We start from the raw sequence: 22,653 nt of genomic DNA on the forward strand, positions 1-22,653 counted from the left end.
CTAGTAAAAAAAATGTACGCTATTTTAAAAACATTCCTGTGCAATAAAGGTGTTTTAAAGTGAAAATATGTATGCACGAGAAAAGGTTAGACAACTTTATTCAAGCACAGCGCAGGTGGCGCCACATGAAACGGTGCCCACGGTGTCGCTTCGCGCTTTTAGCCGATTATGACATTTTCAGCAGCGGTGGTGGCGGTTCGTTCGCGCTGCTCGCTTGCTTAAAGTGATTAGAGTTTTCGAGAGGAGAACTTCGTATTGTGTTTGCAATAACGGCAGCAACAACATCGCTTTATTTCCGTTCGGTAAGTGACTTTATTGTATTATTGAAGGGTTGCTACTTTGCTGGGAATCATGTTGCACGAGCTGAACGGTACCAACGTCAGTTAACGTTTCGGATTATCGCAGTCATGCAGTTATCGACGGGGCTTGTTTCACATTGCAAGCTCTTTTTTAGCCTTGTTAGCAGCGTTTTTTCTTCCTTTTGCCTCTTTGCAACCTCAACATGGTACTGGCTTTGAGGTTACGACGGGAGCTCTGTAATTCCTTTAACGACTCGATATGCGGTTGCGATATTTATTTATAAATACCTTACAGGCCCCTATGGACATTGTGTAAGTGAGGATAGTACAATGAACATTAAAACATACAATAATTGGAATACATATGTGAATACATGTGCACACAGAAGTACAGGATAAAAATGCGCTAATATACTGTAAGTGTTATGGTGTTAGAATATGTCAATGCTACAGTAAATGTTATAGTGTTAGAATAGGTACAAAGAACGAACCGAATTCTTTGGAACGCGACAGCTATTTCAACAAAATTTCACACAGTAAAAAAAAATAAATAGTATTAGAGAGTCAGGGCGACATAATTAGGCTATATCAAAACAGCATTTAACGCACAGTTGCAGATTTATAACGGGAAAGGCAGTGACAAAAGTATTATGTTAGGTTATGTAGAGTTTGAAAAATGCATTGTTTGAAGAAGGCGGAAATTTTCTTGATCAGTATCATAAGCTACCTTGTTAGGCAGGTCGTTCTAAAGGCGAATGGCTCTTGGAAGAGTGGAGTAGTTGAATGAATTACTCTGTTTTTAGATGCGCATGAAATTGAATCGATTGTATAACCATTGTGACCTGTAATGAAGAGCCTCAAGTGACAGAACTGATGGCGCTCTATTATGGACGTATATATGAAATAATGATAGCAGGGCTATATCACGACTACAATGCAAGGTCTATAGTGAGAGGTCGAGTTTAATTTGTGTTATGCTTTTGTTATAGCTGTAACAACGTGAAAAGAACGCGCAGCCCTATTCTGAACAGATTCAAGCTTTTCGGTCAAAAATTCCTGATGGGGAGAGCAGGTGAACGCAGCGTATTCAAGCCGAGGTCGAACAAATGTTAAGTAGGCTAGTTTACGAATATCTTAAGTAGAATTAGGTAACTTGCGGCGCATGTACCCTTATGATCTCGAAGAATTTGCGCATATGTATACAATGTGCGTTGACTACGAAAGGGTAGAAGTTGGGTTTCTATGTTAACCAAGATATCTATCTATAACCAAGAGTGGCGCCAGTCAGAAGAAGACGACTTGACGTATAGAGGTTGAATCGGTCTCGATAGCCATCTTGTTTATGTATCGTTGCCTTTCTTGTAAATATTGTAAACACATTTTTATATGTGAATTCTGCAGCGTAACAATTTGTTGAGAGGTGCGGGGTACCTACGAGGAACAACAACGGAGCTCCGCAGTGGTCACCATCTTGGTCTGGACAACATGACGGACGAAAGAGGACCCAACATGGCGCGACCAACATCAACGCCTACAATACCGACAGTTGTGCTGGCTCAGCCGCGGGATCCAGGAACCTTCTGCGGCACCAACCGCCTCGACGTCGAAGACTGGATCGCCACGTATGAGCGCGTAAGTGCCCACAACAAATGGGATCCGACGATTATCAGAATCAGTTTTTATTGAGATGATTAGAAAGATTACAAGGTGTTAATATACAGAAGGAGGTCCCGAAGTCAAAGACTGCAATGGGACCTCCTTTACAGAGTACACGTAATAAAACACAAATCACAGCAGTTTCAATAAATCGTTAACATGGAAGAATTACAGGTTTTAGTATAAATAGCATGACTGAAGAATTACATGTGCATAAATGTCATGAAAAAAAGCACTGTCTCGTTGACAACTAAAACTGTAGCAGCATAAGTGACGTGACGAACACAGCATAATTTGCTAACTCGAATGTATATTGGTTTACAATATACATTCCCTGGTTTACAAAATCCCCCCGCCTGCTTTGAAACAGAAATAAACGTTCATACCGCACAGCAAAACGACATAGCACGCCTTCCGCGTGGAAGGCATACAAAGATTTTATGATAACTTACTGTTCCACAGTAGAATCTGCTAAACAAAAATATTTTTCTAGTGATTTACCTTCCCTTCTGAAATCTAACTCTAAGAAGTTTTGGAAACTTGTATTCCCCGAACACGATCCGCAACAGATATCTTTGCTCGAGGACAATCGTGTTCCACTTTCAGACAGCCATTGCACCTCGACATTTAACACATTCTTTTCATCTGTTTTCACCCGGGAAGACCATTTTGACGTTCCATACGTACCCGATTTTGACTTCCCATATATGTAACTGATCGAAATAACTGCCGAGGACATAATACTTTTAATTAAAAACCTTAAATTATCCTCTTCAGCCGACATTGACAATATTAACTCCAAAATTCTTAACACTGTCTCCGTTTCTGCTACCATTTTATACCACCTTTTCAGGCAATTTTTAACGACAGGTCAACTTCCCTCCGATTGGAAAGTTGGTAAAATAGTGCCAGTGTTTAAAGCCGGTGACAAACATACTCCCGAAAGCTACCGTCCAATTTCTCTAACTTGCATCTGCTGCAAACTTCTTGAACACATAATCGCTTCTCATGTTTACCGACACTTAGAATCTAACAATTTCTTTTTTAACAACCAACACGGATTCAGGAAAGGTTTCTCTTGCGAAACCCAGCTACTGGAATTAAGTACAGAACTACATTGCAACATGAACAATAACCTCCAGACTGACTGTACCTTTCTTGATTTCTCAAAAGCCTTTGATCGCGTCGCCCATTGCCATCTGATTTCTAAATTATCTGCCCTTCGATTCGACTCGCTAACCTTATCTTGGCTCCGTAATTTCCTGTCACTCCACCAACAGTTCGCGGTTATAAACAATTTCCAATCCTCCCTTTCTCACGTAACTTCGGGCGTACCACAGCGGTGCGTCCTCGGCCCTTTATTTTTTATCTGCATAAATGACTTGCCAGAAAACATTTCTTCCTGCATGCGAATCTTCGCTGACGATTGCATCATATATCGTCCAATAACCTGTGTCGACGGCTACTTCACGCTGCAAAACGACCTTTACCGCATTAACAACTGGTGTAAAAAATGGCTTATGTCGCTGAATACAGAAAAATGCAAAATAATCTGCTTCACACGGAAGCAAAACATTTCCAACTACTGCTACATCATTAACAATTATCAACTGTCGCAGGCATCATCTTATAAGTACCTTGGTATTCATTTCACACCCAACCTCTCCTGGTTTCACCATATTACCACCAGATGCGCAAAAGCTTCAAAATCTTTAGGATATTTACGTCGAAATTTACATAACTGTCCCACTCACGTTCGTCAACTAGCTTATCAGACCTTCGTTCGCCCACAGCTTGAATTCGCCGCATCTATCTGGTCCCCCTACCACAATTATTTAACATGCTTGAAGTGGTTCAGAAAAGGGCCGCCCGTTTCATTTCACGCAATTATGACAACCATAACAGCATAACGCAAATTAAGCTCAATCTTTCACTTGAACCCCTTAGTGCTCGTCGCGACATTGCCCTTTTATGCCTTTTTCACAAATGCGCTTAAAGCAACAGACCATTCCCACTTCACCTTGATGCTCCTTCCATTACATCACGTCGGTTGCATAATCACTTAAGTTTCACGCGATTATATTGGTCAACTCACGCCTTCAACTCGTCTGCTCTTCTTCGCACCATACGTTTGTGGAATGGTCTTCCAGACAACATCGCATCCGAATCAGACCACGATAATTTCCGTCAACTTCTGCACTCTTTCTTCTCGCAATAAAAACTTGCCGCTAGTTTTTTCAATTTTGTTTTACTTCCGGTGCCATTTTTTGTATACCCCACATGTATTTATTTATTTATTTTGACAGCTTTAGGACCAAAGACATCCGTCATTTCTTGTGCCACTGCACGTGTTTTTCTGTATTTTTTTCAGTATCCAACTTTGTGCCCGACTGCATTTTTTATATTGATAAATGTTTTTACTGCGCACGCCATTACTTCCTGCGTTTTTATCATGCCCTACCATTGAGCGTAATTGAAACCCTGCCAACTGTTATCCGTATATTTGGCAGTCTATCTTTGCTTGTAGTTTTCTTTTTACTGTATGTAATGTATAATGCCAGCCAACGTTTTTTTTTTTCGTGTTACCTTTTTCCCGCCCAACCTTATATTTCTCGTCATGCCCCATTATCATCGACTCCTCTCCTTTTCTTTATGTTAAATTGCAAATTTGAGCCGTATGTTTGTACACTCACAAGTTACTTCGCACTTTTTATTACCCCCCCTTACTCAATGCCCTGTCAAGGTAAGGTATGTTCAATAACTAAATATGTAAGGCAAGGACATCAAACAGAAACCTAATGGCGTGACAATGAAAATGAAATGAAGGCACCCTGAAAGAATGGTGGTGAGTTTGAACTAGGCATCAGTATTCGACAGAATGTAATTTTTTTTGTTCTTGAATTCGTGAATTTTAAGTGTTTTTATATCTAATGGTAGTGTGTTCCAGAAAGCGACAGACGAAAAATGGGCGCTCTACTTGCCATAATTAGTATGTATTTTGGGTAGGGGGAAGTAGAGGGAAGGACACGAATTTCCGCATTAGTGTATACAAGATAGCGAACTTTCATGAAACGGTCGGTGACGTAGAAGAGACGGCTTGATTTAGGGCTAGTAGCCCTAGCCGTCGTCAGTGACTGGCCCGACCGTTTCCCGCAAAGTTGCAAGGTGGACGGCACTGTCGTGCGCGAGTGCCATATCTGGCGTGATACCAACAAATAAAGGGAGACCGAGGGCGTGACACCTTTCGGTCATGCGAGCGATGCCACTGCTGATGGTTATTCGCACGAAAGGTAAGGCAGCCAACTGTTTAGTCAGTTCCTCCATTTGCGAGGCAAAGTGCGCGCTTGCACTTTCGGGTTCGTAACAGTGCTGCTGTAACTGGGGTCGTGTTGCCACGGGTGCATTACAACGGTCAACAATGGATTTCGCAAGATGGAAAGAATCCATAATCCGGTCTGCCATCGTCGCTAAGACCTCGACAAATGTCGTAGTAGGTGAGGCATATAAAATCATGCTTACCTGGTTCGGTAGACGCTGTAAGAAGAGCTCCCGAAGGATTTTCGACTCTACGGGTGATGGACTGATTCCCAGGAGTTGTGTCATGCGGCGAAGCATCTCAGTCAGTTTTCTGTCACCACGTTCCTCCTACGAGAGGAGCTATTGAATCCGTCGCGACTCAGAGTCGGTGGTCCGCCGTAGTAACTCTCGCGTAAGGGTGCCGTACTGATCATCGGGCGGAGGACCTAGCAATATGTCACGGACCAAAGCTGCAGGGGTCGGTTTAAGTGCAATTACGACGTTGTTACACTTGGCCGCCTGAGATGTGAATCAGTGACGGGGAAACTGCGTCTCTATGTGGACGAACCAGAGTTCACAGTCCGAGGGCCAGAAATCGGGAAGTTTCAGTGCGGTAACGGAAGACGTTCTGTTTTTTTTTTTCGAGACGTCGTCGTTCGGAGGCCGGTTCCAGGCCGTCGAGAAGAAACTTGGTAGACGTATAGATTTGCGATGTGGTACCACATCTAGGTCACCAACTTGTAGGAACAGAAGGCCCACAAAGAATTGCCGTTTATTAGACAGATGACTGTGTTGATGTAGCGGCTACCATCGCCGAGCATATATGCCTGACTGCGCTAGTCCAGTATCTTCTTCTTCCACCGCAGGGCTCTATGAGTACTGTCCACTACACGTCCTACCACTGTTCATATATGGGATAGAAACTTGCCGGTTAACCAAGAAGCTAGAGAATAAGTTAAGGAACGCGCAAAGAGCGATGGAAGGGAAATTGTTAGGCGTAACGTTAGGCGACAGGAAGAGGGCGGTGTGGACCAGTGAGCAAAGGGAGATAGCCAATATTCTATTTGACATTAAGGGGAACATCGAGCTGGGTAGGCCATATAATGTGTAAGGTACATAACCGGTGAACCATCAGAGTTACAGAATGGGTGCCAAGGAAAGAGAAGCGCAGTCGAGGGCGGCAGAAAACTAGGTGGTTTAACGAAATTAAAAAATTGGCAGGAGCAAGTTGAAATCAGCTAGCACAAGACAGGGGTAATGGAGATCGCAGGTAGAGGCCTTCGTCCTGCAGTGGACATAAAAAAATAATGATAAGGATGATGACGATGATGATGATAATATTATTACGATATGATTGAGCGAAGCTCAAGAGCCGCCGCGAGAACGACGAAAAAGTTGGTTGGTGCCCTTGGCACGAGCGAGTGTCAGCCTGGCTGCCTGGCTCCATTGTAAATAGCGTGTAAATAGCATCTCTCGTCTGTGTCTTTCCACACGTAACATTTCTGGTGGAGGTCAGCGATCCTCGTCTTCACCACGGAACTCCGAAGTGGTCGGCACACCGAGCTTGTCACCATGCCTCCCGGTGACGAGCCAGCCTCCGCTACGGCTTCGGCTTGTCCAACTGCTCCAATCGTCACGGTTGCCCCACATCATGACCTAGGTGTGTTCTCTGGCCTGGAGGGACAGGATGTCGACGACTGGATCAAGCTCTATGAACACGCCAGTGCAAATACCGGTGGGACCCAACGATTATGCTCGCCAATGTCATCTTTTATCTCGGCGGCACCCCACGCGTGTGGCACCAAACACATGATGACGAAATAACCAGTTGGGACAGTTTCAAAGAAAAACTACGGGAACTGTTCGACGACCCCATTGGGTGCAAGGCTGCCGCGAGAAAGGCTCTTGCGTCTCGTGTTCAGTCCCCTACAGAGCCATACGTTTCCTATATCCTCGATGTTTTGGCTCTATGCCGTAAAGCTGATGATCATATGTCCGAAGCAGATAAAGTCGCACATGTGCTTAAAGGCATCGCCGACGACGCTTTCAATTTGCTTGTTTTCGGCTACGTGTCGACTATCGACGCCATTATAAAAGAATGCCGTCGCCTTGAACAGGCCAAGAGCCGCCGTATCTCACACCACATTGCGCGCCTACCTAACACTGCTGCTACGTCGACATGTGAGGGTCGACCACGTCAGACCACCACCTGTGACGACGTAACCCGTGTTGTTCGCCGCGAACTCGAGGCCGCCTGTTTGCCAGCCTTCTCCACGCCGCCTCCCGATCCGCCAGCAACCACCATTGCGATGATTCAGGCTGTCGTCAGAAAGGAACTTGAAAACATAGGTCTGAACACCGTGTGTGCCACGTCTCAACCCAGCGTTCCCCAGTTCACTACTGGCCCTCCTCGTCCCCGGCAGTCCTTTTCTGCCGCATCTCGCAGCAACCCGTCCGAATGGCGTACACCTGATGACAGGGCTATCTGCTTCCACTGCTGTCGCATCGGCCACGTCGCCCGTCACTGCCGCAACCGATGGCCACCACCTCCTCGGACTTACGCCCCCACTTATTCCCGCACCTTTGGACCTTCTCTACCCTATGCCACCCGCCGTGAACCTACTACCGCTGATGTCCCTGCTCCGAACCTTCGCTACAGCCGCTCGCCCTCACCTCGGCGCCACCAGTCTCGTTCGCCCCAACCCCGCCGCTTCTCTTCGCCGCCTATCGCCTCCCGCACCCAGCCGGAAAACTAGGCACTGCAGCTTCTGGAGGTGAAGCTGCGTTGTCGACCCTGCCCACAAATCCTCTGCTCACGTTACGTACTAACCGGAACCTTCTTGACGTTGACGTTGATGGCTATCCTGTCACGGCACTCATCGATACAGGAGCCCATATTTCTATTATGAGTGCTGCCTTCCGACGACGACTGAACAAGCTCCTCACCCCAGCGTCGGCACGCGTCGTCCGCGTTGCAGACTGTGCCTATCATCGGCATGTGTACGGCACGTGTCAGCATCGCCGGCCACCACACTCCTGTCCGCTTCACCGTAATTGCTCATTGGCCCCACGACCTTATTCTCGGCCTCGATTTCCTCTCCGTCCATTCTGCCCTTATTGACTGCTCTTCCAGTACCCTTCGCCTCGAGTTGTCGATGCTCGCAGAACCTTCTGACGCACCCCACTGCCGCTTACGCTCCACCGGCTTTCTTCACCTGCCGCCAAAGTCCATAGCCTACATTGAACTGTTGTCTTTCCCACCAGTTCCTGATGGCGAGTACCTCGTCACTCCTCTGCCCGACATCCCAATACAGTATGACGTCACCGTGCCTCACAGTATAGTTACTATTACTGCGAACCACACTCACATACCTGTCAGTAACTTTGGATTGGCAAAGCAACTTCTACCGCAATGTATTTGCCTAGCCACCATTGATTGTCTCGGCGACCAATACGTGGCAGCATTATCGACCGATGGTTCTCGCGACCTTAGCATGCCCATCGCGCCAGCCTCGGGCGTCGATCCCAAAATAAAGAAAATTGTTGCGACGGACCTGTCCTCTACGCAGGCTGAAGACCTTTGCGAAGTATTATCGTCCTACCGCGATATTTTCGACTTCGATGATCGCCCTTTAGGCCAGACGCTGGCGGTCAAGCATCGCATTCTTAATGGCGATGCTGTGCCTATTCACCGACGACCGTACCGAGTTTCTGTGTCGGAACGCCGAGTAATTCAAGATGAAGTGAACAAAATGCTCGATAAAAACATCATTGAGCCGTCATCGAGTCCCTGGGCGTCACCTGTGGTGGTGGTTAAGAAGAAGGACGGCACGTGGCGCTTCTGTGTAGATTAGCGTCACCTGAACCGCATTACCAAAAAGGACCTCTACCCGCTCCCACGTATAGACGACGCCCTTGACTGCCTGCACGGTTCCAGATATTTCTCGTCTATTGATCTTCGTTCGGGATATTGGCAGATTGCTGTTGACGATATGGACAAAGAAAAAACCGCCTTCATCACACGTGCTGGCCTATACCAATTTAAAGTAATGCCGTTTGGATTATGCAACGCCCCTGCCACCTTTGAGCGTATGATGGACTCCTTGCTCCAAGGTTTCAAATGGGCCACATGCCTCTGCTACCTCGACGACGTCATCGTCTTCTCGCCAACGTTCGACAACCACCTTGAGCGTCTCACAACTATACTTGATGTATTTCGAAAGGCGAAGCTGCAACCTAACTCATCCAAATGTCGTTTTGGCCACCGACAAATTACTCCTCTGGGCCATCTAGTTGACGCTTCCGCAGTACAGCCTGATCCCGACAAAACTCGCGCTGTCCGAGAGTTTCCGGTTCCGAAGACAGACGCAGACATTCGAAGTTTTGTAGGGCTGTGCTCGTACTTTCGTCGTTTTGTTCCAGATTTTGCGACAATTGCTAGGCCCCTAACTAATCTTTTGAAGAAAAGCGTACAATTCTCGTGGGGTACTACAGAAGCCGCCGCCTTCTCTTGTCTTGTCACTCTTCTAACCTCACCACCCATTCTCGCCCACTTCGAACCTGATGCCCCTACAGAATTACGCACAGATGCCAGCGGTCATAGCGTAAGTGCCGTCTTAGCCCAGCGTCAGCGTGGCAAGGATCCCGCTATTGCTTATGCGAGCCGCCTCCTAGCACCATCGGAGCGCAACTATTCCATTACGCAACGCGAATACCTCGCTGTTGTCTGGGCGGTTGCAAAGTTCCGTCCTTACCTTTACGGTCGCCCTTTTTCCGTACTCACTGACCATCATGCTCTCTGCTGGCTCTCATCGCTAAAAGATCCTACAGGCCGGCTTGGTCGATGGGCTTTGAGGCTACAGGAATTTTCATATTCCGTGGTGTACAAGTCTGGCCGCCTGCACCAAGACGCTGACAGTTTGTCGCGTTACCCTGTTGACGACTCTGACTCCTCCAATATTGCCAGTGCTTCTTGCGTATTCTCTGTATCCCAGCTGCTTCATTTCGCCGACGAGCAACGCCGTGACGCCTACATCAGAACACTCATCGACCGTTTTGAACACTCTCCGGCCGACGCTACTCTACGCCTCTTCGTCCTCCGCGACGGTACTCCGTACCGTCGTAACCTTCATCCAGACGGCTCTCAGTTTCTGCTTGTAGTACCTAAACACCTCCGCTCCACCGTTCTAGAAGAGCTTCACGACGCACCAGCGGCAGGACACCTCGGCGTATCTCGAACCTATGACCTTGTACGTCGCCGGTTTTTCTGGCCGGCCCTTGCCCGTTCCGTACGACGTTACGTCGCTGCTTGTGAACTTTGCCAACGACGCAAGAAACCTTCCCAGCTCCCCGCTGGTTACCTGCAGCCGCTCGACATCCCTGCCGAGCCCTTCCATCGTGTCGGCTTGGACCTTCTAGGCCCATTTCCGGAATCTATATCAGGAAACAAATGGGTTGCAGTCGCAGTGGACTACGCGACCCGCTACGCCGTAAACCGTGCTCTTCCGACCAGTTGTGCAACTGATGTTGTGGACTTCCTGTTACATGATATTATATTGATGCATGGTGCTGCGCGTCAATTGCTTACAGACCGCGGCCGCACCTTTTTGGCCAAAGTCATTGACGACATCATGCGTGCCTGCTCAATACAGCATAAATTTACCACCTCCTACCACCCCCAAAACGAACGGCCTCACTGAGCGTTTGAACCGCACCCTTACAGACATGCTATCCAAATACGTTTCAGACGACCACCGTGACTGGGACCTGGCTCTACCTTACATTACCTTTGCATATAACTCTTCCCGTCTCGACACGGCTGGCTTTTCCCCGTTTTCCCTCTTGTATGGCTGCGAACCAACGCTACCATTGGACACTGTGCTCCCGTCCGCCACAGCTTCAACGAGCGATTATGCCCGTGATGCAATCGCCCATGCTGACCATGCTCGCCAACTTGCGCGCGCTCGTCTACAAGTGTCTCGAGACAAGCAGAAACAACGCTACGACCTCCGTCACCGTGATGCCCATTTTGTTGCTGGCGCCCTCGTGTTCCTTTGGTCACCATCGCGTAAAGTCGGCCTTTGTGAAAAACTGCTTTCCTGTTACACAGACCCATATCGTGTGATACGCAAAGTGACCGATGTCACCTATGGAATCGTTCTAGACACGCCCACGAGGTCCTCCGCTGTGACAACCAATGACATTGTCCACGTTGCCCGACTCAAGCCCTACAACTCTCCATGCACCTTGGATCTTTAACAGCACCGTAACGGTGCTTTTGCCGCCGGGGAGAAATATTACGATATGATTGAGCGATGCTCAAGAGCCGCCGCGAGAACGACGAAGTTGGTTGGTGCCCTTGGCACGAGCGAGTGTCAGCCTGGCTGCCTGTCTCCAGTGTAAATAGCGTGTAAATAGCATCTCTCGTCTGTGTCTTTCCACACGTAACAATATAGAATGTATGAGATGTGACCACCTGACAAGTGTCCTGATTCGATTCTAGGGCGTCATACAGATTCGGACTCGGGCGTCATACAGAGTCGCTTGGCTACGCCACCGGAGTGCGTAAAACAAGGTACCTGGCCTGCGCTATACTGGGGTCGACTAAGCCCACCAAGCGGACCCACGCTGTCGTCAGCCTCTGTCGCTGTGAGCCGTTTGTTGAGGAGGTGAGGTCGGTATGTCACATATTTACAACTCACAACTGGTTCCTTGGATCCGCGAGCACACTTCATGTCGGAGCATATTAGATGTCTGAGCACACTACATATCTGAACGCTTACATGTCTGAGAGCTCTACACCTCACTGTCCGCTTTTAACATAGTTGTTTTCTATAGGTAACTTGGTGAACAAATTTGATGAGCGTGTCTCGGCCAATTATAATGGTCAAACTGACCACAAAATCTCAGCCATGACGTCACACCATTGCGCCTGACTCCGCCTCTAATGCTGCGCGATCGCCTCCGCATACGATGCAACCACGTGGCAGTTGGGAACTTGTGGTCGACGCTCTTCCCACGGAGGTATCGACGTTGGCCCCTCGCATCAATTGGTGGGCTCTAAATCCCGGTCAGCTCGTAGCGATGTGAGAAGCCTAGCCTTGACGGTATTTCCGCTTTCACAGATACGTCGGTTGTTGTCCCCTCGAATGGACCACCCGTACAAAAATGAGTGTTGATTAACCATTGATATATTGTTGGGGAATTGTTGAAACGACTTCAACAAATTTTCAAGAGCAATTGAGTTCACTCAACCCTTGCACAACAATATTACCGTTTATTGGGTAATTTGTGTTGATTTTTATAGTTGTTCTTTTGTTGTGTAGCAGTTGACTCCAGTATACAATAATTAGGACTCGCATATGAAGACATTCCAAACATGTTTTGCGATGCGTTCCAACCTCATTCCTGTCACTTTGCGGCAGGTAGGTTCTTCTTTCGCCTCGCTTTCATTAATAGAAAATTATGTGTGACCGATGGGGTGGAATCGGCCGTCGAGCCCGGTACACTAACCAATAGGCCACGAGCACGAGCATACTCCTCTCATTCGAAAGCCAGTGAGCTCTGAAATGCTTGGCGTGTGCGCCGCGTGCCACTTCCTGGTGCTGTCGCTACAGCTGGCGCTTTGAAGCGCCTATCTCCGGGACCGCCCCACTTTCGTAGCCATTTTCGCTACCTAAAAACTGCAACGTTAGACTAGACTCATGACCGCTCAAGTTCATAACGATTTATTTCTTTGCCGGTGTACAAATGCCATCGTCGTTTTAACATACACTAGATGACATAACCATTGGTACGATCCGAAATGAGCACGTTTTGGGGAGCAGAAGAATGCGAAACTCACTTGCCAACACGGTGACTACGCGCATGTGGAGTTCCCCAAAAGTAGACACGGCGGCAGCGCGGCCGGCGATAAGACAGGTGCCGACAGGCGACGACGCTATCTTCGAGCATCGGAAACACTGTGGGAACCGTAGGATGCAAGCGCGCACACGCTACAAACATACACGGGTGAGGTCTTCGAATTTCCTGCGACGTACCCTCTGTCCGTAAAGCAAATATAGTTTTTGTCCAATGTCCGTGGTACTAGAGATCAAAGAATGAACGCGCTTTGAGATCGCAGCGCGCAGCCGCTATAACCATTGACTTCAAGGAGCTTCAGATTCAGCAACAGCCGCAACAGTATCACAGCTAATCGCTGTATCTGCGGCTGCTCCCGTTCCTCGCCTTGCAAGCAGCACGCGATTTATTTGAGCCTCGCCGAACGGTCGTCCTCTCCCAAGCCTGCAGGTCTCGTATGTTCAGTTAAGAACACCAAAAGGAAATGAAAGAAATACAGGTAACGGACTCTTATTGTACCTTACTTGTCACCTTGTCATCTGCAAGAACGCTACAAACTATTTTAGAAGCTTTATTTTTGTAAAAACAGCAAAACTAGTAGTAATTTTTGATTCTAGGTGGCGCGACAAACGTTAAGGTAGGTTCGGGTGTGTATGTGTGCGCGCAAACGGGCGCAACCGAGCTTCGTTTTGTGCACACTTTTGCAACAGTACACATGGTTACCCCTAGTTTCGTAGTCGCATTTTTGGTCGTAGTATTTATTGTTTACGCTATAAATTAGGTAGTTCTTAATAATTTATGAAGGTTAGTTGATAAAAATTATTGCTAATTAATTAGTGGTTCTTAAGTGCCGTTATTTTGTGTTTGAAAGGTTTTTATAACTGAATACGATAGTGAAACCATGTGAAGCTGTGGACGGCTTTCGGACTCAGTTATTCGGTTGCAGTTGTGCGGTGGTTCACGCCTCGTGCTTCTTGATGAAAGCATTTTCTTTTCGGACATCATGACGCACATTTTAGTGGAATGCTTTAACGACGATAAGTGGGACGTTTATCCGGTGAAGTGGTTGGCTCACCCAACAACTAGTCTTCTACTGATGTGCGAGCCTGACGGTTTTGATGAGTTGCGCGGCAGAGGCCATGATGCCTGTTGGAGAGAAGGCACCCCGAAACAGTCGCAGCCGCACTTCTGAAGATAGGTAAGTAATCTCGTTTTCTTGGTCACGTAGCCTTCTTTTCTATTTTGAAATTGACGAGCGTGACATGTTAAGCACACCGTTCACTTTCTTGAAACAAACCGCATGCCCCGGAGCAAATGCGCGCGATACTAACTGTCGCTGCCGCCGTCACTTTGTTTGAAACAATGGTAGGCGAAGAGGCAGCGGCGCCCCATGTGCGTAAAATTGCATTGCTTCATTTGTTCATGTCTAATAACGTTTGCTTCATTTGTATGAGAGAACACAATTGGAACATAAGGATCGGCTTCTCTGCGCAGTGATAATTTTGTACAGTGGCCACGTCATTCATTTTTCATGGCGGCTCACGTATGCCGTCTAAGCGCTTGTTATCGCGTTCCGGTACGTGAGAGGCGCGCTGCCTTTCAAGGTATTCAGGCAGGCACTACGAGTTTAGGAGAACCGCGACAAATAATCGTGCAGCAGGTGTGCAGCTGTGCTACGCTTGTACCACACTCGTACCGGAAGGCAGTGTTGCACTTCACGCTTACGCATTTCGTAACTATGGCGGCCTCCGTGGCAATTTGGGGATCGAGGTCGTGGATACGATCCCTGCAGCGGCCGCATTCCAAAGGAGCGGAATGCAAAAACGCTCGTGCATTGTGCATTGTATGCACGTAAAAATTTCCAGGAAGTCAAAATTAATACGGAGCCCCCAACTACGACGTGCCTCATAATCAGATCATTGGTTTGGCACGTGGAACATCAGAATTTTTTTTTCCGTAGTGGCTCATCGTATACCATACGGTTAGTGTGATCACCTTTTGTGCCGTAGCGGTTAAGCGCGCCTCGATTTAGGTTGCGTCTAATGATGCGGCGCACCGCGACATATATTTCGCCGCTCTAGGATTTTCAGAGAACGGCCAACCAATTAATCACAGCTTCCGCGAGGTGACTGTACATGGATACACAGCGCAAATGAACAGAGGTGTTGTGACGTGGTCAAAGAACACAGCCGCCGACGGGCTCACCTTATCGTCTATTACCGCCAAAACTACCTCAGTAAGCATCTTTATCTAGCGCGGCGGTTTGCCGTTGAAGACGTACTGTACAATTTTAATAAGCGATAACCGAAACATGCCACCGTTCTCTGCTGCCTCTTTGAGTTGGACCGATCCGAATATGGGTTCTTTCCAGAAGCGAAAAGAGCGCCAATCGGCGCGTTGTCGCCTCGAGCTAAGCGTCGCACTCGAGCACCGTTTGCGCGGTGAAGAATGACGCGTGCATGAAGCTAGCTCACTGCGCGGACGCTACCGCGCAACGCAAGGGCGTGTACGCGACGTTCTGCACACAAATCGCGCGGGGTGATCGGAGCCACGCCGGAGCGCGGCTAGCTTCAAAGAAGCGGTACATGTTCTCACTCGTACAGGCACGCTCACGTTCACGCTCGCATCGCTCTCGGCGTATGTTTAGGTCATCCCTTCTACTGGACTTCTACCAAAAGATTCGATGTCTGTTTGGTATGGGCTATGCACTGTCGCGTGGTCTTCGGTTCTGCGAGAGAGCCGGGAATATTTTCCCCACTGTGAAACATCGCTGTGCGTGTTTTAGCTAACATTTACCGTAGCAACCCATTCCTTCCTTTTCTCGACGGCACTCGTAAAGAGTCCCAAACTTTTACTTGTCAGTATAGTGTGTACTTCTATTTAGTGCGTAGTTATGTGCAGTGCGTGGCAGATTCTTAATCCGCGCAATCTCATTTTCTGTCCACATTCCCTTCTCACAGATTACGTATGCAGTAAATTCCCAGATGCTAAAGTGTTCTACGCCAAAAGCACCTTGGCGTCGTGCAAGAGACACCCGTTGATATGTGGCTGATTCACTAGCAAGCTCGCATCAAGTGGGATTTTCAACTATTTTTTGTGTTACTCTGTGGTGTACCAGCTGCTGCATGGACGCTGTGAAGGCTTACTTTCGATTTGCTCTGGTGTTTAGTAGTAAAGGGTGGGCTACCTTTTGAGGGGAGGCATTTACTTTTGTTTGTGAGAATGTTTACCAGCCTAAACAAGTGATACGTGGGTACTGTAAACAGCAGCACGAACAGAGGCGGACGACGAAATAGGTAGGAGCACACACGAGCGCAAACTCTACTAAATGTTTGCTTTTGATGACAAAGGTATTAAACACACTGGTCAAGGCAAAGGTAAAAATCCGTGCGTGCGTGGCAGAAACAGCCACGTGCGACAAGAAAAAAATATGAAAAAGCCATGTCATTTAGAATAAACGTGCGTGAAAACGAGAACTATCGGTCAAATCTATTGAAAAAGCGAAAGATTTGTCCGATAAGTGATAATACCCAACGGGAAATACTCTTTTGAGAACAACTTTTTCCCACTAAGGGCAACAGATCACTTGGTTACGCAATTGTTTCGTTTGTGATCAATAAATATTGCTTCTGGAACTCCTCTGGTGTTGCGGTATAGAGCAGAAAGAACGATTCTTTCATCACAGAGACCAGAACACAAAAGGACTTACGGAAGCATTATTTATTGATCACGAAGAAATATTCATAAACAAGATTTCTGTGACCCTTAGTGGGAAAGAGTTGCTACAGTACTTCTCGTTACTATCGCTTACAGGAGAAACCTTTCAGTTTTCATCTTTTTGTTAGTTTTTGGCGCACATGTTTATTCTACAGGACGTATTTCGGTCCTTTTTTGTTGTGCCGGGCTGTGTATGCTGCGCATCCATGGCTTTTTCTTTGTGAAGTTGGCCAGTGTGTTTAAAATCTTCGTCTTCATGAATAAACTTCTACTTGAGTCAGCGTTCATGTGTGTTCCTACCTTAATTCATCCTTCTCGTCTCTGTTTGGGTGGTTGTGAAATATAAATGTACACCGAATTGGCGAAGTGTCCATAGAATTGATACATGAAGTTATTTGCGCTGTTCATTTCAGGAAGAACGCTATAGGGTCTTATCTTCTCTTTGTTTTTGACACTGAGTACATTTTTCTAGTTCAATTTCAAGGAGTCCCCTCAGGAAGCCAGTAAGAGTGATGGTAACTTCCTTTGTTTGTAAGATTTATGAATTTCATCCATTCAAGGCATGACATGGCACATGCCTGATTGTAGGTTGCAAGCATTCGTAGTAAGATCTACTTTTCGGTTCTCATGACGCTTCTTTGTACTGCGCTGCATTCTCCAGGCACATGAACCTTTTTATGCTCTAAGTGCATGCGTTCTTTTTCTATATGTTGGAGCGAAAATTGTAAACTTAAATATGCATATATATCATTTTCCTTGTAATATTTTTCAACATGGGTGCGCTGTAGCTCCCTCTGTCTTTCAGTTACTGCTTTGTCCCAATTTTTATGCAACCTTTATATATTTTATGCAGCAAAATTCTGGTGCTATTTTAATAACATTTTATCTGTGAAATTGAGGTAATTGGTGTTTCGTATATGGTTTATTTGCGTTTTTCACTGTCTCAGCAATCGGGCTGTCGAGTCATTGGAACCTTTTCGCATACTGTAAGACTATTTCTGGGGTGCTTGATACTGAAAGTGCAGGTCACCATTTATTTGGCTGTTTGGAATTGTGTTAGCCATGTGTTACTACCAGTTTTCTGTGCTAAATAATTATTTTTTTCTGTTATCGTTCAAGGTATTAGCCTTTCCTTATCTCTTTATTGACTGAGGTAGCACTTAGTTGCTGGGTATAGGAAAAAAGGCCCCAAAAAGTGCTTTAATTAGCTTTGTGCAAGTCCAGAAATATTACCTGAAAATGAGCTCACTAAATTGAGGAAATGCCACTAACGAACTCCTCTGTACTCCAAATTAACATAATCAAATGGCGTACTGTTTGTTCTTGACTTGTGCCAGGGAGATAAGCTGCTTTCATTACACAAAAGCTTTACAAGTTTATTTCTGAAGAAAGCAATCCTAGCTTGTCAGAAACACGATTCAGGTGTTCATCATGCCCGACAACTTGGGCAACATGAAAATATATATATCTCGAAGACAAAGCTCAGGGAAGTCTACTTTGGTACTTCATTAAATTTTAATCACGGCATGTGCTAAAGGTTGTTTATATTTACGTGAAGTCATTCGTTTCAAGTTGGTTATTTTGCCTTCTCACAGTCAGCCGTAGCTCTTCCTGTGATGTGTTAGTGTGCGCAACATTTTAATGTAACATATTCAGATGTCTTTTGTGTATTCACATGCAAGCAGCTCCAAGTGTTCATGTGTTCAAAGTTGGTTGTTGCAAGGGTATGCTTAAGCCCTGCCTTTTGAGTCGCTTTGCCTTCTAGTCATAAACTTTAGTCGAAAGTGAACAGCACAATGATCGTTTTGATTGGATTCATATGTATCGGTTTTTTCAGATGTATTTACACTGCTAGAGTGCTGTAGGTACTAGCCTGTGTCTCCAGGTTCGATGTAGTGGTGCCTTATGTACTGTAATAATGTTTCACGTGCACACATCTTTAGTGTAAATAAAGGTACTTCAAGTTGATCAGTCTCTTCTTTGATTTTGTTTGTGTTTGGGAAAGTTATGAGCAGGCACCGGGGCATGCAAGTGTGAACAACGAAGCAATTTCAATATATGAATAAAAATACACTAGCCCAACGAAACGTCAATCATATTTCAATGGCGACTTCTGAAATCTCAATGGCATCTCAACTGTGGCACGATATGCTTTTAAATGCTGTGGCAACAATAACTCAACAACAGGTCAACAGAACTACCACAACGTTAGTTCAACGCAGTATCAATGGTAACTCAACAACCATTCAACAAAACGAACACAACGGGCCGTTTAAGCACAATGGACTTTCAATGGTAACTTAATTATTCAACATTGAGGTACCCAATGGTGTTTCAATTCGATTTCAGTGGCCAATATTCAAGAGTGCTCAACACTCAACCCAACAATTCTCCAACATACTCTCAATAATTCCTCAATAGAAAACTCAACATTGACCAACAATATTTCAATGCCTTCTCAAGAATTTTTTTTGTACGGGCATTGACCCCTCAATAGTCAGCGCCTCGCTCCGTCGTCTTCTAGGCAGGTGCTTGAGAAGGGGAAATACTCAAGTACTCAAGGGGAAGTACTTCTTGGGAAGTACTCAAATTATGCCGATTGCAGTTTTGAGATGTAACAGAATAAAAATTTGGAGGATGCTTAAGCTTCTCCTTTAAAAGCGGAAGGCGATAGCATTTCAAGATCTCAGAGTGCTTCACACGCTTCCCGAGAACTGCAGCTTATGTAACTGTAATGTTTACCGGGATACGCTAGCGGCGAATGCTACACGAAGACGAGCTTTGTGGTTCTTTTTTCTTTTAATGGCGTGCAAGGAACGGAGAGGGCCGCGCCGCTGCTACTAAGACAGACCTCAAACGACAGCTAACAAGCGCTATCGTGGTAAAAGGGGCTTGCGTTTGAGTTTCCGCGTCCCATAATTATGTTTTCTCGTATATTCAAATTACAATCCGATGCTATTATGTCTGTAGGCTGTGTGTAAGTCGTACTTTATTATTTTTCTGGAGCATTTTGCTTTGAGAAATTCAATTAGTTCAGTAACTTCTTTGCTCTACACGGAGAGTCTGCGTGGTTGGGTATGCCTGGTTGGAACTGATTATTCCCGCAACGACGGTCCACGCTGGACGCCGACATAGGATTTCCTGTGGCACGGGGCCATTAACGCTTTCGCGTTAAACTGTCTAACACCAATACAGCCTGCACTGTGCGACATATCCAAGTATTCACTCGTAGAGTGGATACATGGATGTATCCCACGCGCCATTCTCTGAACGTCATGCTCTGAGTGGAATTACTCGTCCTGATTGCAGCTGTATACTCATCAGAAAAAAAAAGACTGGCTTGTGCATACGAGGTCTAGCTGCATGCTTTCGCAGCAGGTGAAGTTGCACACAAATGCCAATTGCCAACAGTAAAAAAGGAAACAAATCTAATTTTGCTCGAAGTATTGATGACAAAGCTTTCCTTTATCGTACGGGCTCTAATTCTGTTAAAATCAATAAATATGTTGTCTTTGACCACACATAGAAAAAGTCATTTTTCACATGAAATAGTCTGTTTGTTCCATTGAAACTGTTTCCCTAGTAATAATAAGGGATTTTACGCTTTTTCTTTGTTTTTTCTCCCATTTATTTTTTTACAGTGCAGTTCGTGCTGAAGGGCGGCGGATGTGCTGTTGTGTGGACTTTTTGTCCCTCGAAGGCTCTACGACTCCGAACCACCTGATTAGCTGCAGACGACGTCACCGTGGTGCGCCTAGTGTACAGATACGGGTAAGACAGACTGTTTATGGTCCGAGTGTGCTCCGATAATCAAGAAGATGAGTGCTCCAACAGCCATGCAGATGTGTGTTCGGACATAACACATAACATGTAACATGTAATTTGAAATGGAACCACATTCTTGCAACTATGCGTACTCCCTATTTTCTGTAAATATTGTTACGGGGATGTTGGGAATATAAAAAGAGTGTTTTTACAATATATATACAAAATGAGTCAGAGTATTTAAGATGGCTGACCACCAACAACACGCAGCAGCCAGCGTCCCGCGGTCTTCTTCCTCTCTCTTCTTTTGTACTTCCGTAACAGGACCCCCGGGTGGTGAAGCGCCGTCTCGACGCATGGTAGGCGAACAATTGCGAGCGAAGTATGGTTTCAGCCGCGAAACGTGCACGACGTCAACAGGCGTCGGACTTGAGGATGCATCATACTGTAGCGGCGAAATCTCCTAATTTACGTCGTTAACTGGACGTAGGACTTCATAAGGCCCTGTGTCGCGAGAGAGAAGCTTCTAGGAGAGGCCATCCCGGCGACATGGCGACCAAAGGAGCCCCCAAGCACCAGGCGCGGACTTAACATCGCGATGACACCGGTCATAACGCCCTTTTTGCATATGCTGCGAGGCTAGCAAAGGAGATCGGGCGACTTGACGTGCCATGTGAGCACGATCGATGACTTCACGAGCGTACTCAGTTGCAACACGTGGCACAGAACGGAAGATAGTGTCAAACGGCAATGTGGGGTCGCGACCATACCAAAGATAAAAGACTGAATATCCTGCGGTGTCATGTCGGGACGAGTTGTACGTGAACGTCAGGTAGGCCAGCGTGGCGTCCCAGTCGCAGTGATCGTTGGAGACGTACATCGACAGCATCTATGTGATTTTTCGGTTGAGACGTTCCGTAAGACCGCTGATTTGTGCGTGATAGGCAGTGAACTAGCTTGTGCTCAGTGGCACAAGAGCGAAGAAGGTCATCGACAACTCGAGACAAGCACGAGCGGCCGCGGTATGTACGTAACAGCCGAGGCGCACCGTGCTGGAGAATGACGTCGTGGAGGAGAAAATCGGCGACGTCTGTTGCGCAACTAGTCGGCAACGTCTTTGTTATCGCGTAGCGTGTCGCGTAATCTGTAGTGACGGCAATCCACTTATTCTCTCTAGTCGTCGTCAGAAAAGGGCCAAGCAGGTCAACGCCTACGTGAAAGAACGGTTAAGAGGAAACTTCAACTTGATGGAGTCGTCCGACACGTGGAAGGAGAGATTTCTTACAGCGCTGACACAATTCGCAAGTTGCTATATAACGACGCACAGAGCGGTAGAGACCCGGCCAGAAGAACCAGCGTCGTACGCGGTCGTATGTACGCAAAACTCCAAGGTGTCCCGCCATCCGTGCATCGTGAAGTTCGAGAGCGACGGATCACAGATGACGAGGAATGACAAAGAGCAACTCAGGGCCGTCAGGGTTCACATTGCGGCGGCAGAGGATGCCGTCATGCAGCACGAACATGCGGCACGTGCCGCCTATGCTGCCAGTTTGCACTCGGCGATGATGGACTGTAAGGATTCATCGCGTTGTTGTTGAGCGCGCATGCCGGTCATGTGAGTAAAAGCCATCACGCAGGTCACCGGATCCTGCGGATCAGTATAAGGGTGACCCACGTGTTAACGAGAGGCACTCAGCGTCCTTGTAAAGGCATCCAGTCTTGTAATTGACAAAAACAAAAATTCCTGGAGCCACAAAGCCCAGCGACCAAGCCGTCCTGTCGGGTGCCGGGGGGAAGACTGCCACCAGAGTGCGTGGTGGTCTGTAACAACCGAAAATGTGCGGCCGTACAAATACTGCCGGAACTTGGCGACAGCCCAAACTAAAGCCAAGCACTCCCGCTCGTAGATGGAGTAAGTTCTCTTGGGAGGTGACAGCAGGCGGCTGGCGTAAGCTATCACGCACTCGGTACCATTCTGATGTTGGCCGGGAAGAACGCCGATGCCATGGCCGCTTGCGTCAGTGTAGACTTCGGTCGGTGCAGATGGATCAAAGTGGGCAAGTGTGGGAGGGGTGGTCAG

At 46.9% G+C, this 22,653-nt stretch overlaps 1 protein-coding gene and 1 long non-coding RNA gene across 2 annotated transcripts in view; one reads left to right on the top strand and one right to left on the bottom strand.

Moving 5' to 3' along the window:
- LOC135909344 (uncharacterized) overlaps window positions 1–22,653 on the bottom strand; it is a 74,617-nt gene that overhangs the window by 33,505 nt on the left and 18,459 nt on the right. The window lies entirely within an intron of this gene.
- Window positions 157–20,715, top strand: LOC135909375 (uncharacterized). The gene is made up of 3 exons (XR_010566700.1): window positions 157–302; window positions 1,701–1,931; window positions 20,450–20,715. It is a non-coding gene; the product is annotated as an uncharacterized lncRNA (long non-coding RNA).

This window comes from Dermacentor albipictus, chromosome 1 (genome assembly GCF_038994185.2).
Source record: "Dermacentor albipictus isolate Rhodes 1998 colony chromosome 1, USDA_Dalb.pri_finalv2, whole genome shotgun sequence".
In the NCBI taxonomy this organism is placed as follows: Eukaryota; Metazoa; Arthropoda; class Arachnida; order Ixodida; family Ixodidae; genus Dermacentor; species Dermacentor albipictus.